This window comes from Pogoniulus pusillus, chromosome 29, assembly GCF_015220805.1.
Source record: "Pogoniulus pusillus isolate bPogPus1 chromosome 29, bPogPus1.pri, whole genome shotgun sequence".
NCBI classification, from domain to species: Eukaryota; Metazoa; Chordata; class Aves; order Piciformes; family Lybiidae; genus Pogoniulus; species Pogoniulus pusillus.
Window position 1 is genome coordinate 2,094,697 of NC_087292.1, and position 14,972 is coordinate 2,109,668.

At 48.9% G+C, this 14,972-nt stretch overlaps 1 protein-coding gene across 2 annotated transcripts in view; it reads right to left on the reverse strand.

The window, feature by feature from the left end:
* Positions 1-14,972, reverse strand: part of ITCH (itchy E3 ubiquitin protein ligase) — a 94,941-nt gene that overhangs the window by 58,752 nt on the left and 21,217 nt on the right. The window lies entirely within an intron of this gene.

The window sequence follows — 14,972 nt, forward strand, 5'->3', positions numbered from 1 at the left end:
GATCTCCTGTAGCAGATCACACAGGAACACATCCAGGCAGGGCTTGAATATCTCCAGAGAAGGAGACTCCACAGCCCCCCTGGGCAGCCTGTGCCAGGGCTCTGGCACCCTCACAGGGAAAAAATTCCTCCTCATGTTTCCACAGAACTTCCTATGCCTCAGCTTCCACCATTGCCTCCTATCCTGTCCTTGGGCATCACCCAGCAGAGCCTGGCTCCAGCCTCTGGGCACTCACCCTGCACATATTTATGGATGCTAATGAGGTCACTCCTCAGGCTCCTCTTCTCCAAGCTGAAGAGCTCCAGCTCCCTAAGGCTCTCCATTCCCTTAATCCTCAGAAACTCCAAGTTAAACCATCTGCTCTTTGCCATGTAGACAGATCCATTACACTGCAAACAAGCCTACCAAGCTGCTTTTCTCTCTACTCCCTTTCCATTTTCCCAGAACAGAGGGAGATTTACAAAGAGCTTGGTCTCTGCTGTAAGACGAGCTGTAAATATTCATGTCCTGGACAGAAGAGCTTCTTTGATTCCACCCCTTGAACCTGCCAACAAACTGAGAATGAATGATGTTGTAACCTCTGAGTTCACTCTACCTTTCATGTCTGCAAACAGCTGCCTGTTTGGATGCTCCAAGTCCCGGGTAAGAATCAATCATAGAATCATAGAATCAACCAGGTTGGAAGAGACCTCCAAGATCATCCAGTCCAACCTAGCACCCAGCCCTAGCCAGTCAACCAGACCATGGCACTAAGTGCCTCAGCCAGGCTTTTCTTGAACACCTCCAGGGACGGTGCCTCCACCACCTCCCTGGGCAGCCCATTCCAATGCCAATCACTCTCTCTGACAACAATTTCCTCCTAACATCCAGCCTAGACCTGCCCTGGCACAGCTTCAGGCTGTGTCTCCTTGTTCTGTTGCTGGTTGCCTGGGAGAAGAGGCCAACCCCCACCTGGCTACAGCCTCTCTGCAGGTAGTTGTAGACAGCAATGAGGTCACCCCTGAGCCTCCTCTTCTCTAGGCTAAACAAGCCCAGCTCTCTCAGCCTCTCCTCATAGGCTTTGTGTTCCAGGCCCCTCACCAGCTTTGTTGCCCTTCTCTGGACACCTTCCAGCACCTCAACATCTCTCTTGAATTGAGGGGCCCAGAACTGGACACAGCACTCAAGGTATGGCCTGAGCAGTGCTAAGTACAGGGGCAGAATAACCTGCCTTGTCCTGCTGCCCACACTGCTCCTGATGCAGCCCAGGATGCCATTGGCTCTCTTGGCCACCTGGGCACTCTGCTGCCTCATCTTCAGCCTACTCTCTATCAGTACCCCCAGCTCCCTTTCCTCCTGGCTGCTTTCCAGCCACTCAGTCCCCAGCCTGTAGCACTGCTTGGGGTTGTTGTGGCCAAAGTGCAGAACCCTGCACTTGGCCTTGTTAAGAAGTTTAACTTCCCCTGTTAAGTGTCACTTATTTATTTGCTGGTTAGTTTTTCTTTCTTTTAAACCCCCCCACAGCCCACACAGGCACAGCAAAGCACAGGAAAAAGGCTGCAAAACTATTAAATGAAAATGTGAATTTCAACTTTAGAGAATCCTGCTTCTGCATCTCCTTTGTTCTCAGCGTGCACAGAATGGTTTGGGTTGAAAGGGGACCCAAAGATCGTCCAGCTCAAATCCCACTGCCATAGGCAAGGACACTTCCCACCAGCCCAGCTTGCTCAAGGCCTCATCCAGCCTGGCTTTGAATACCTCCAGGGAGGAGGCAACCACAACCTCCCCTGGGCAACCTGTGCCAGTCTCTCCTCACCCTCACTGTCAAGAATTTCTTTTTAATCACTAATCCAAGTCTGCCCCTTCCCATCTCAAAGCTACTGTCCTTCCTCCTGTCATTCCAAGCCCGTGTTGAAAGTCCCTCCCAGCTCTCCTGTAGTCCCCTTCAGGTACTGGGAGGCTGCTCTGAGGTCTCTCTGGAGCCTTCATTTCAAGCCTACAGACAGGGGCTGTTTGTGCTAGTTTGAAGCCAGCTAGAATGGTTTGGTGAGAAGGATTAGATCACAGGCTGTGAAAGAGACACAGTGCTGATGTCTACTTCACTCATAGGCTTGCTGAGATGTGTAAGAACAGGAATCCAACATAGATAAGGCACTTCTTCTTGGGGCATTGTCTGAGCTGCATTTCTCTCTCTAGCCTCTCTGCTGTGTCTGATTAATCCACTTTGCTTCCTAACCCCCTGGCCAAACTCCATTCTTCCTTGGGACTGGGGTAAGGAGGGTGGGAAAGGCAGAAGGGCAGTTGGGAGCCCCTCCTGGGGACTCAGGTTTCTGGGAGGGCTGCTGTGTGTCTGTATTACCTTTTCCCTTGTCTATTTCTGTCTATAACTGCATGCACTGCAAATATCTGCTTGTACAGTGACTAAGCTGTAAATAAAAGCTTCATTCAAATGTCCAGAGCCAGCTGAGTCTGGTCTGGGTGGCTTCCAAAGTGTGTGTGTGGGGGGGGGGGGAGGGGGGCAGGGAACACCCAAACTACCATGCTGTTATTCTACAAAGCACTTGGCCACACAAGGAAATACATCACTTCTGAAAGAGAGTAAGACAATCTTCATCTACAGCCCAACCTAGAACACTCCAGCCCTCATACCTGTGCTAGCTTGGTCCTCCCAGCACCACAGCAAGCCAGTATGCCTACTGGTGAACTCAATTCACTGTTGGGTTTTGGGAGGCAGGAGGGAGAAAGTGGACAATATGCAGCATACAGCTTCAGTCTCAGAGAGAAATGAAAGAGTGTGCTACTGCATTCAGGAGAGACATCACTTTGGAAGCAGCCATCCAGTAAGTTGCAGAAGACGCTTTCAGTTCAACACCCCTTACCAACTAACCTAGATATCACAGTATCACAGTATCACAGTATCATCAAGGTTGGAAGAGACCTCATAGATCATCAAGTCCAACCCTTATGCATCAGCAAGTCCTCTACAGCATTATCAAAGCAGGCTACCTGCTTGCCCTGCTTCCAGCTGAGACAGTCTCTTTCTAGTAGCTGGCACAGTGCTGTGGTTTGGGTTTAAGCTGTTGGAACACACTGATGTTTAGTTACTGCTTATCTTTGGTCAAGGACTTCACTTCCCCCATGCTCTGCAAGTGGGCAGGTGCACAAGCTGGGAGGAAGCATGGAGAGGACAGATGACCTAAACTGGCCAAAGAGATGTTCCCTACCACAGAACATCATGTCCAGTATGTGAACTGGAGGAGTTGGCCAGGAGGGGCTGATCACTGCTCAGGCATTGGTCAGCAGGAGATAAGCAACTGCAGTGAGCATCTCTTGCCTTTCCTTGGGTTTCTTTTCTTCACTAACTTCCTTTTCAGTACTATTATTATTATTGTTACTACTGTCATATTTTAGTCCATTTAAATTATTAAACTCTTCTTATCTCAACCCACAAGTTTTACTTTTTTTTTTGTCTTTTGCCCCCCAGTTCTCCTCCTCATCTGACCAGGGATAAGGGAGTGAGAAGAAGCAGTTGTGTGGTGCTTGGAGCATAGCTGCTGGCTGGGGTTAATCAACAGCACCACCAGAAAAGGAAGGGGTTATTATGGAGTCCAAATTACCTGCTCACTACAGCTTCTAGGCTACTTACTGCATCCCCCTCATGTCTTGTTCCCTCCTTTGTGCCATTCCCTCACTGTCTTCTGTGGTCATAACCTACTGCAAAAGCATTGATCCAGTTCTTTGTCTGATCTCCCTCTCTTTAGGCTCCCATCTGTTGTGAGGCTCTGCTGCTCTGGTCCAAGAGCTGCCTAACCAGCACATGCAAATCTCCCAGCCCACTGCTGCACAGCTTTGGTCAGCCACAAATCTGAATCCCAAAGCAGATCAAGTATCAGGGGCCAGCCCTTGGGTCATTTTCTGCACACAGCATCACTTCCAACAGGGAAAGGTACTTGTTAGCTTAAGCACCTGATATCTGTGAACTCAGCAGCTGATAACACCATGCAGCCTGAACAAGTGCAGGGCTACTCTCTGCCTGCCATGCAAAACAGAACTTGTAATGGGAGGGGGCAAGGGTAACAGGCACAGACTTGAACATCAGAAGTTCCATCTAGACATGAAGAAGAACTTCTTTAATTCAAGGGTCATGGAGCCCTGGAGCAGGCTGCCCAGAGAGGTTGTGGAGTTTCCTTCTCTGGAGACTTTCAAGCCCCATCTGGATGTGATCTTGGGTCACTCTGCTTTGGCAAGGTAGTTGGACTCGATCTCCAGAGGTCCCTTCCAGTCCCTACCATTCTGTGACTCTGTGAGATCACATCTGAGTATCATTCATTTTCTTTTTAGAGGCTGCAATCTGAACTAAGCATTTGTATAAACCCACAGCTCTTTCCAAAGTAGCAAGATCACAGAATGGTAGGGGTTGGAAGGGACCTCTGGAGAATGAGTCCAACCCCCCTGCCAAAGCAGGGTCACCTAGGAATGCATCCAGATGGGCCTTGAAAGTCTCCAGAGAAGGAGACTCCACAATCTCTCTGGGCAGCCTGCTCCAGGGCTCCAGCTCCTTCACTCCAAAGAAGTTTCTCTTCATGTGGAGGTGGAACTTCCTGGGTTCTAGCTTGTTCCTTGTCCTAGCTCTGGGCACCACTGAAAAGAGCCTGGCACCTTCCTCTTGACACCCAACCCTCAGGTATTTGTACACATTGATCAGTTCCCTTCTCAGCCTTCTCTTCTCCAGTCTAAACAGCCCCTGGGCTCTCAGTCTTTTGCTTCCTACAGCTTGCTGATGCTAGTGTTACCCACTGGAGAGAATGGCACCAATGACTTGCTTCTATAGAGTGGGGTTCAGCACTGTTAATTACTAGAATCCAAATGTGAATCACAAACCTAAACCCAGGTGGAGTAGAAAAGCTTTTAATGAAAGTATTTCTAAAGTACCTGGGACAAGGATATACTGGACAGAGCCCAGCCGAGGCTATGAGGATGATGATGGGACTGGAACATCCATGTGATGAGGGAAGGCTGAGAGCCTGGGGCTGGTTAGTCTGGAGAAGAGCAGCCTAAGAGGAGATCTGATCAATGGTTTCAAATATCTGAAGGGCGGTGTCAAGAAGGGGCCAGGCTCTTTTTGGTGGTGTCCTGTGATAGGACAAGAGTTAACAGGTACAAGCTGGAACCCAGGAGGTTCCAATTCAACACGAGGAGAAATGTCTTTGTGTGAGGGTGCTGCTCAGAAGACATTCTGGAGTCTCCTTCTCCAGAGACTTTCAAGCCCCACGTGGATGCGCTCCTGTATGACCTGCCCTAGGTGATCCTGCTTTGGCAGCGGGGCTGGACCTGATGGCATCCAGAGATCACTTCCAACTCCTCCATTCTATGATTCCAGGAAATCCAAGAGATTTAGAGAGCAACTCTTAATTCTGATCCTGTGCTTAGTTCTATGAAACCCACCAGGTACCCTTCATGCTTTAAGAAAGCAGTTCCATAGTGCCTAGAGCAACACAGACATCCTGGAGAGCCTAAAGGAGTTTGCATTTCCAAGAGGAGCTGCATGCAATCCAAATGCAGCTACTCAAAGTGCTAATTTGAAGCTGAAGTCACACAGCAAGCACATATGGCATACAAAGAAGCACCTACTGAAGCTAAATGCACTCATTAAATTATTTTTATTAATATTTGATCACTGAACTCACACTGCTGCTTTTCTCTCAGCTGGGCACTAATTCAAGGCTCTCCCCTGCCCTGCATGTATGTACTCCAGCCACTAAGGTTCTTCCTAACACAGAGACATGTAATCAACTTTAATACTTCCACCTCCATCCATTTTTACCTGGAACAGATCAGCAACTGGAGCAGCACACAGGAAAAGAGGAAGAAGAGAGCAGATGAGGACTGGCTGCTAGAATTATATATATATACATATACACAGAGATACAGATTTCTTAAGAATCAAGGCTAAAATAGATTAATTAGCCCAGTAAAAATCCAGAATGATTATTGAACTATATTGTGAAGAAGCAGAAATAGAATCCAAAGGGACAGAGATCTACTTGAGAGAGTCCAAGGGAGGGCTATAGGGATGCTGAAGGGACTGCAGCACTGCCTGATGAGGAGAGGCTGAGAGCCCTGGGGCTGCTTAGTCTGGAGAGGACAAGACTGAGAGGGCATCTGATCAATGTCTGCAAGTATCTGAGGGCTGAGGGTCCAGAAGGAAGGGACAGGGACACCTCTCAACTAGATTTGGTTACCCAGGGCTTCATCCAATCTGGCCTTCAACACCTCCAGGGAGGAGGCATCCACAATCTCTCTGGGCAACCTGTTCCAGTCTCATCACCCTCACACTGAAGAACTTCTTCCTTAGCTCCAGTCTAACCCTACTCTCCCTCAGCTTCAAACTATTCCTCCTTGCCCTGTCTCAAGACCCCCTCATGAAAACTCCCTCTGCAGCCTTCCTGTAGGCTCCCTTCAGGTGTTGGAAGGCAGCTCTAAGGTCCCCTTAGAGTCTTCGCTGGGCTGAGCAACCCCAACATCAGTTGAAAAGGTTTGAAAGCTGTGACAGAAGCATGGGGCAGCACAGCAGACCATGCAAAGAACCATTCAGAAGCCTGCCTGACCTTCCTGAGTGGCTGCAGACCCACTCCCAGGTAGGTTTGCTGGTTTGGAGAACATGCCAGCCCTGTGTGCAGACTGTTAGATAAACCAAGCCCAGTTCCATAGCTGCATGTGCCATTGTTTGCACTCAGGCAGGTCTGAACAAACACTGCTTAAAATAAATCCACCTCACAGCAGGAAACTGGGATTCAGTCACTTGAATTCCACTTTTCACAACATTTGCCTTCTGGGAAGCCTCCCCTCTGGCATGACCTGATGCTGTGAGACCAAGCTTGCATCTTCAGGGGCATTTTGATCCACATCAGCAAACTTACATCAACAGATTTTTTTTGTGAGTGGTGTGGGAGAAAGGAGAAATTCTAGGGGAGTGCAGCTCAGGTGCTACAAACATTTTCAGAAGGAGGAAGGCATAAATGGAGGATCTTTACTTGTTTTTCAAGCATGGAGAAGAGCAGCTTTGAGTGCTTCTTGGTTACAGCAAAGGCAGGGAAGAGGTGAGAAGGATGTTCTAACCCCACAACATCAGGGAGTATAAATAGAAGAAAAATGCTATCAAAGGCTTAAGAGGTCTTCAGAGGGTTACACCAATTTACCTTCTGGGAACTCTACTCAGCACCAGGGTTTAGCTGCTAAAGAAATGATTTATTGAAGAGGGTAACTTGGTTCTACATTTACCTGAACGATGACATGAATAGGTCAGAATGAATCATCGAATGGTTTGGGTTGGAAGGGACCTCTAGAGATAAGAGATCATTGAGTTCACCCCCTTGCCATGGGCAGGGACACCTTCCACTAGACCAGGTTGCTCAAGGCTTTGAATACCTCCAAGGAGACATCCACAACTTCTCTGAGCAACCTGTTCCGGTGTCTCAGCATCCTCACAATGAAGAACTTCTTCCCAAGATCCAGTTTAAACCTACTCCTCCTCAGCTTAAACCCATTCTCCCTTGTCCTACTGCTAGACACCCTCCTGAAAAGCCTTTCTCCAGCCTTCCTGTAAGTTCCCTTTAGGTAATGGAAAGCAACTACAAGGTCAAGCCTCATCTTGAAAGTAAAGAGAGGTTGGAGGAATCTATTCTTCTTGCTTTACATTTTCACCAGTTTGACTCTAAAATAAGTTCTAAGGACATGGTCAGTTTTGCCCAAACAAGAAAACACACAGAAAGAAACTGCTGAGCAATCAACCAGGAAAAAAAGATCAGACCCAGATTATAAGTGTTGAGTACAGATTGGAAAGGAAAGCAATGCTGAGGTTTACATCAAGGGATATTTATGTTAAGGAACAGGAACAAAGAGGGCTGCAGCAGCAGAAGGCAGCTTAGCTGCCCTGCCATTACTGCCTGTCAGCAGCACCACACCTCCACTGAAAATGCAGTAAAGCCACAAAACATCTGCTGCAGTGTAAAATCCAGATGTTTTCTGAACTCATGTGAAGCACAGCACAGGCTGGGTTCACAATCAGCCTCTGGGGCAAATTCCTGAGCTGCTGGTGTGGTAACTCCACTGCTATCAACAGTTGTGCTCCCCAGATTAGAGGCAGCACTGATAGGGCAGCTGGCACCTTCCCTCTGCTGTGTACACACAGTTCAACTATTGACAGAGCTAACATGCAGGCAGCTGTTCTGATAAGAACAAGTGAGATGTAGACCCAAAGATAACATGTGAGCCAATGCAATGTACTAGCTACAAATATACTTGTGGGAAACACAACTTCATCACCCTGGGATAACCAAAGTAATAGGACCTCCAGAGGCTGCCATGAGGGAGCAGCAAGACACATGTAGCATAAGAGATGGGAGAAGAAGTGTCCAGCCTCTGGCCTTTCCCTAATATTGACTCCTTCACAGAATGCTTTGGGTTGAAAAGGACCTCAAAGATTATCCAGTTCCAATCCCCTGCCACAGGCAGGGACACTTCCCACTAGCCCAGGTTGCTCAAGGTCTCATCCAGCCTGGCCTTGAACACCTCCAGGGGGAGGATTGCTCATGGGAAATTCCTGACACTGAAGTACAAACTTCATTCATGATGCTGTCTTAAAAAAGTGCATCCTAGGTTTTTCCCTAGTTAATGTGTATGACAGATATACAAGGGGAGGTCTAGGCTGGATGTTAGGAGGAAGTTCCTGGCAGAGAGAGTGATTGGCATTGGAATGGGCTGCCCAGGGAGGTGGTGGAGTCTCCATGGCTGGAGGTGTTGAAGCCAAGCCTGGCTGGGGCACTTAGTGCCATGGTCTGGTTGACTGGATAGGGCTGGGTGCTAGGTTGGGCTGGATGAGCTCAGAGGTCTGCTTGATTTTAAGATATGATCCACTGTGCTTCTGGCTCAACATAAGAACCACTTCCTTGTTCTGTTCTGCTCACAGACTCATTTCTACACCCTTACAAAGTACAGTGGTAGATCAGATTCAAAAGTCACATTTCCTTTAAATCACAGATTCTCAGCTTGCATTGGGACCCTCAAAGGTCATCTTGTGCAAACCTCTGCCATCAGCAGGATGCCTCCAGCTAGACCAGGCTGCCCAGGAACACATCAAGTTTGACCCTCAATGTCTCCAGGGATGGGACCTCAAAAACATCCTTGGGCAACCTGTTCCAGTATTTCACCACTCTCACTGTGTAGAACCTCTTCCTGATGTCCAATCTAGATCTGCCCTGCTCCAGCTTCGAACCACTGCTCTTCATCCTATCACCTCCAGCCCTTCTAAACAGTCCCCCCCCAGCATTTCTGTAGCCCCTTCATGTACTGGAAGGCTGCTCTAAGGTTTCCCTGGAGCCTTCCCTTCTCCAGGCTGAATAGCCCCAACTCTCCTAGCCTGTCCTTGTAGGAGAGGTTCTCCAGCCCTCTGATCATCTTTGTGGCCTTCTCTGGACCCACTCTAGCACACCCACGTCCTTCTTGCATTGCTGGCCACAGAACTGGCCACAGAGCCCCAGGTGAGGTCTAATGCAACATGCTTAGTTCTAATTTATAGTATTTGACTCTATTTTAAATAATTACCACCCTGAATCTTTCTATTGGATGCTTTTCTGCTACCTTGTAGAGAATTATCATGGAGATGCCATGAAGGGAGACTAAAAGGAAACGTACAAACCCAGCAAAACAAAGGGTAAAGGAATGGCTTTTACAAAGGCCATTTCTTGCAACAATAAAACTGAGGAGCAATTGTGTCAAGACTGGGATGCTTCCACTCTGCTAGGACTACAGCACAGCTGATTGGCCAGCACAGGGCCTGTGCTTCAAAGAGGAGAGTGTCAGCAGCCTTATGTCACCTCGTGTGCCCTTGCTTTTCCTGTCAGCCCAATGGGAAAACAGATTGCAGCTGTAAAGGTTCCCCAGATAAGGCCACAGCAACCATCATGAGCTTTCATTCCAGATCCATGGAGGCTGAAGTAAGCCAGAACCTAAAGCAAAGGGCTAGCATGAAACAACTCATCTCCCAAACAAGACCCCACCTGCAGCATTGCAGCCAGCTCTGGAGATCCCAGCACATGAATCAGTTGGAGAATGTCCAGAGTAGGCTGCAAAAATGATCAGAGGGCTGGAGAACCTCCCTTTAAGGGGACAGACTGAGAAAGTTGAGGCTACTCAGCCTGAAGAAGGCTGCAGGGAAATCTTAGAGCAGCCTTCCAGTACCTGAAGGAGGCTCCAGGAGAGCTGGGGAAGGACTTTTGCCAAGGGCTGGGAGTGTCAGGATGAGGGACAATGGTTTTGAGCTACAAGAGGGAAGACTGAGAGTGGGGATGAGGAAGACATTCTTTAGAGTGAGGGTGGTGAGACACTGGCACAGGTTGTCCAGGGAGGCTGTGGATGCTCCCTCTCTGGAGGAGTACAGGACTAGGTTGGCTGGGGACTTGAGCAACGTGGGCTAGTGGGAGGTGTCCTTGCCCATGGCAGGGCTACTGGAACAAGATGACTTTGAAGGCCCCTTCCAACCCGACCCATTCTGTGACTAACAGAACACCTGTTGTGACAGTCTAGCAAATACTTCATTGCCACCACAAGGAAGAGATGACAGCTACAGGTAGCGCCATCACCCAGGCACTATGCACACAAAAAGCCCATCCTGGTGCTTGAAAGCAACGACACAAGTGTGAGGGAAAGAGTAACTGAAACATGAGGGGATGTGTGAGCAGGTGAAAAGGAGACTTGAACAGCAAAGAGCTGTCCCCTTCCTGGAAACCCCCACACTGTGTTTTGACACAGCACTTTCCTGGGTCCTAATAACCAGTCTGACTGCACACTGCTATCACACAGCAGCATCAAAAGGTGGCTCTGCTCTGTGTCATGAAGGACTTCAAATTCCAGCAGCAAAGACTCTGGAACCCCAGACCAGCAGCCTTCAGCAGCTTTCCTACAAGCACTCAGACATGGATCACATTTTGTGCTCCACAACCTCCCTGGACGTGTTCAAAGCCAGGTTGGATGAGGCTTTGAGGGACCTATTCTAGTGGGAGGTGTCCTTGCCTATGGCAGGGAGGTTGGAACCAAATGATCTCTGAGGTCCCTTCCAACCCAACCCATTCTATGGTTGTTCTGCTTGGGCACTGCCACTGAAAACTTCTTCTGTCACAGAGGTATTAAGACAAAATGTGGTTCTGAGGCAGTGCAGCGTGGGGTTGAAGCTACATAATAACAAAAGGTGATAAAAAAGAAGTTGAAAAGGCTGAGATGAATTTGTGCAAGCAGTGGTTTGTAAAATGCAGCAGCTGACCCAGTTAGTGTCCAGTTAATAGCAGTAAATGCAGCAGTGGGAAAATCTAGGGTAGTTAGGATGCCACTTTGACTGCCTCTCCTCTGTCCTCCTCTCCCTTTCATTCTCTCTGCCCCTGGGGTAACAGGCATGCCAAGTCCAATCTATCTTCTGTTCCCAGGGTGGCATTTCAGCCCCAACCATTTTAGGTATTCTTCTATTTCAAGGCTCCAGCAGTGAAGCAGGCTTGAGCTTGGTGGTGGTTTGCACATACGAAGTGCTGTCCTCTTTGAAATGGATTGTACCATGAGAAGGAAACAGCTGAAATAAAAATAGACTCACTGTTTTCACAAATGGTTTTAATTACCTTGTGCAGCTCTCTGCAGTGCCTATTCTTGCCAGGCTTTTTGGAATCAACATACCATGGTCATGAAGACTTTTGTCTCTTTAGTTCTATTTTTTCCCCCTCTTTGAGCATCTCTTGAAAGTTAGCAAAAGCTGACATCCTTTCAGTTACAAAGGAAATGCATTGCCAAGTTGTCTGAGTTGGTGGCAAAGGCTCTTTTGACCATTTTGTCCTGCCTGACATAGCTTGGAGTAGGGGAATCACTGAATGCACTACTGAAAGGGGAAGAAACTGTCAAATGACAGGATTTTCTTTCTTTCAGTTTCCTCTCTTGCAGTGCTGGTTCTTGACAGGTCTTTTTTTTCCCAGTTCTTTTTTGTTGTTGTTGTTGCTTTCATAGAATCACAGAATCAGTCAGGGCTGGAAGGGACCACAAGGAGCAGCCAGTTCCAACCCCCCTGTCATGCCCAGGGACACCCTACCCTAGAGCAGGCTGCACACAGCCTCAGCCAGCCTGGCCTCAAACACCTCCAGCCAGGGGGCCTCAACCACCTCCCTGGGCAACCCATTCCAGCCTCTCACCACTCTCATGCTCAACAACTTCCTCCTCACCTCCAGCCTCACTCTCCCCACCTCCAGCTTTGCTCCACTCCCCCCAGTCCTGTCACTCCCTGACAGCCTCAGAAGTCCCTCCCCAGCTTTTCTGTAGCCCCCTTCAGATCCTGGCAGGCCACAAGAAGTTCACCTTGGAGCCTCCTCTTCTGCAGCCTGCACAGCCCCAACTCTTTTAGTCTGTGCTCACAGGAATCATAGAATTAAAGATTCAAGCAGGTTGAAAGACAGCTCCAAGCTCATCCAGCCCAACCTAGCACCCAGCCCTGGCCAAGCAACCACACCATGGCACTAAGTGCCCCAGCCAGGCTTGGCTTCAACACCTCCAGGGACAATGACTCCACCACCTCCCTGGGCAGCCCATTCATGGCCCTGCTCTGGACACACTCCAGCATCTCCACATCCCTCTTGTCCCAGGGGCTCCAGAGCTGGATGCAGGACTCCAGGTGGGGTCTCAGCAGAGCAGAGCAGAGGGGGAGAATCACCTCCCTGGCCCTGCTGGCCACACTTCTGCTGCTGCAGCCCAGGCTCTGCTTGGCTTTCTGGGCTGCAAGTGCACACTGCTGGCTCCTGTTGAGCCAGCAGCACCCCCAGATCCCTCTCCTCAGGGCTGCCTTTCAGCCACTCACTGCCCAGCCTGGATTTGTGCTTGACATTGCCCCGACCTAGCTGCAGGACCTTGTGCTTGGTCTTGCTGAACCTCCTGATCTTGTGCCCACCTCTGCAGCCTGTCCAGGTCTCTCTGGATGGATCCCTGCCCCTCCAGCATGTTGGCTGCACCACACAGCTTGGTGTGGGCAGCAAACTTGCTGAGGCTGCACTCAGTGCCTCTGTCCATGGCACCCACAAAGATGTTGAACAAGACTGGTCCCACCAAAAAAATCCTATGCAATGTTTCTGCTGAGGTGCAGGTTCTGCAGGCAGGCTTCTTGCTGCATAGAAATGCTAATGAATGAATTAGTTCTAATTTTGGTGTGAGGCTTTGGTTTGGGAGGCCTGAAGACAGTTTGCTTTGGATTGCAAGCAGTGTTGTTGGAAGCATTTTTCTCTGCAGGTTGAAGTTGGTAGAGCAGTTTCTTCCTGATTAGTGCAGCTTGAATAAGGAATGCTGGTGGTTGCTGATGTTATCATGGAATCATGGAACTGCTTGGGTTGGAAAAGCCCTCTGAGATCAGTGAGTCCAACCATCCACCCAGCACCACCAAAACCATTCAGCCATGTCCCCAGTGCCATGTCCACACATTTCTTGAACACCTCCAGGGATGGGGACTCTACCACTTCACTGGGCAGCCTGTCCCAATGCCTACAGCAAAGAACTTTTTCCTAATGTCCAACCTAACCCTCCCCTGGCACAATTTCAGGACATTTCTTCACCTTCTGTCACCTGGTACTAGGGAGAAGAGCCCAACCCCAGCTCACTGCTGCCTCCTTTCAGGTAGTTGTAGAGAGCAACAAGGTCTCCCCTCAGCCTTCTCTTCTGCAGATTAAACACCCACAGCTCCCTCCTTACCAGTCCTGTTCTCCAGATCCCTCCTCAGCTTTATGGACCTTCTCTGGACGTGCTCCAGCTCCTCAATGTTCTTCTTCAAGTGAAGGGCTCAAAACTGAACCCAGTATTTGAGGTGTGGCCTCACCAGTGTCCAGTACAGGGCACTACTACTGGCCACACTACTGTTGATCCAGATGACAATGTTGGTGGCCTTCTGGCCACCTGGATGCACACAGGCTCGTGTTCATCTGCTGTCAACCAGCACCACCAGATCCATTTGTGCTGGGCACTTTCCAGCCACTCTGCCCCAAGCCTGGAGCCTGCATGGGATTGCTGTGATCCAGGTGCAGGACCCAGCACTTAGCTGTTAGGCCTCAGCCCACTGATTGTTCATGTCTATCTGAAGATCCTTCCTACACTCCAGTAGTCCAAGAGTCTTGCCCAATTTAGTGTCATCTGCAAGCTTACTAAGCTCCACTAAATCCAGGTCAGTGGTAAAGATATTAAAGAGAGCTGGCCCCAGTACAGAGCCCTGGGGTTCACCAGTTGTGACCAGCCATCAACTGAACTTAAATCCATTCTCCACCAGTCTTTGGGCCCAGCCATCCAGCCAGTTCTTATCTCAGCAATGTGTCCACCCATCCAAGCCCTGAGCTGCCAGCTTCTCCAGGGGGGTGCTGTGGGATATGATGTATTGAGTTGAAGGCTTCAGTGTGAATACTGCTGGGTGTCTGACCTCAACATTTCCAGAGTTATTCTTTCTTTGCTTGGGAAATCTTTGTTTTGATAGTCAGGCTAAGAGTTTTTCAGGTTAGGGAAGTAGAAACTTTGGATTCAGAAGAGCTTCTTGTGTCCAGTTGTCTTTGGAAGTGGAAGACAGGCAATTGGTGCTGAGGATTAGTGTTGCACAGATCACTGTCTGAGTGCTCTCAGTTTTCTGACATATTGAAGGAGCCTTAATGGACAAAAAAATCTTTTTAAAGTGCAGATTAAAAACCCAACATTGTTTTATTTCTAAAATTAAAGCACCTAGAAAGTAGAAATCTTTTCCAGTGATAACTTTGCAAGAGAAATTCCTCAAGGAAAAAGCAGATAATGTAGCCAATTGAAGCAGTCCTGTTAGCCTGTGCACTAAGCTGACAGGTTAACCTCATTCAGTGCACGTTTTGCATGGCATCTGTTTCATAAACATAATATTCCACAGCATGCAGCTGTGGAGAGACTTTACCTAACTAAGATTGGAGCCTGAC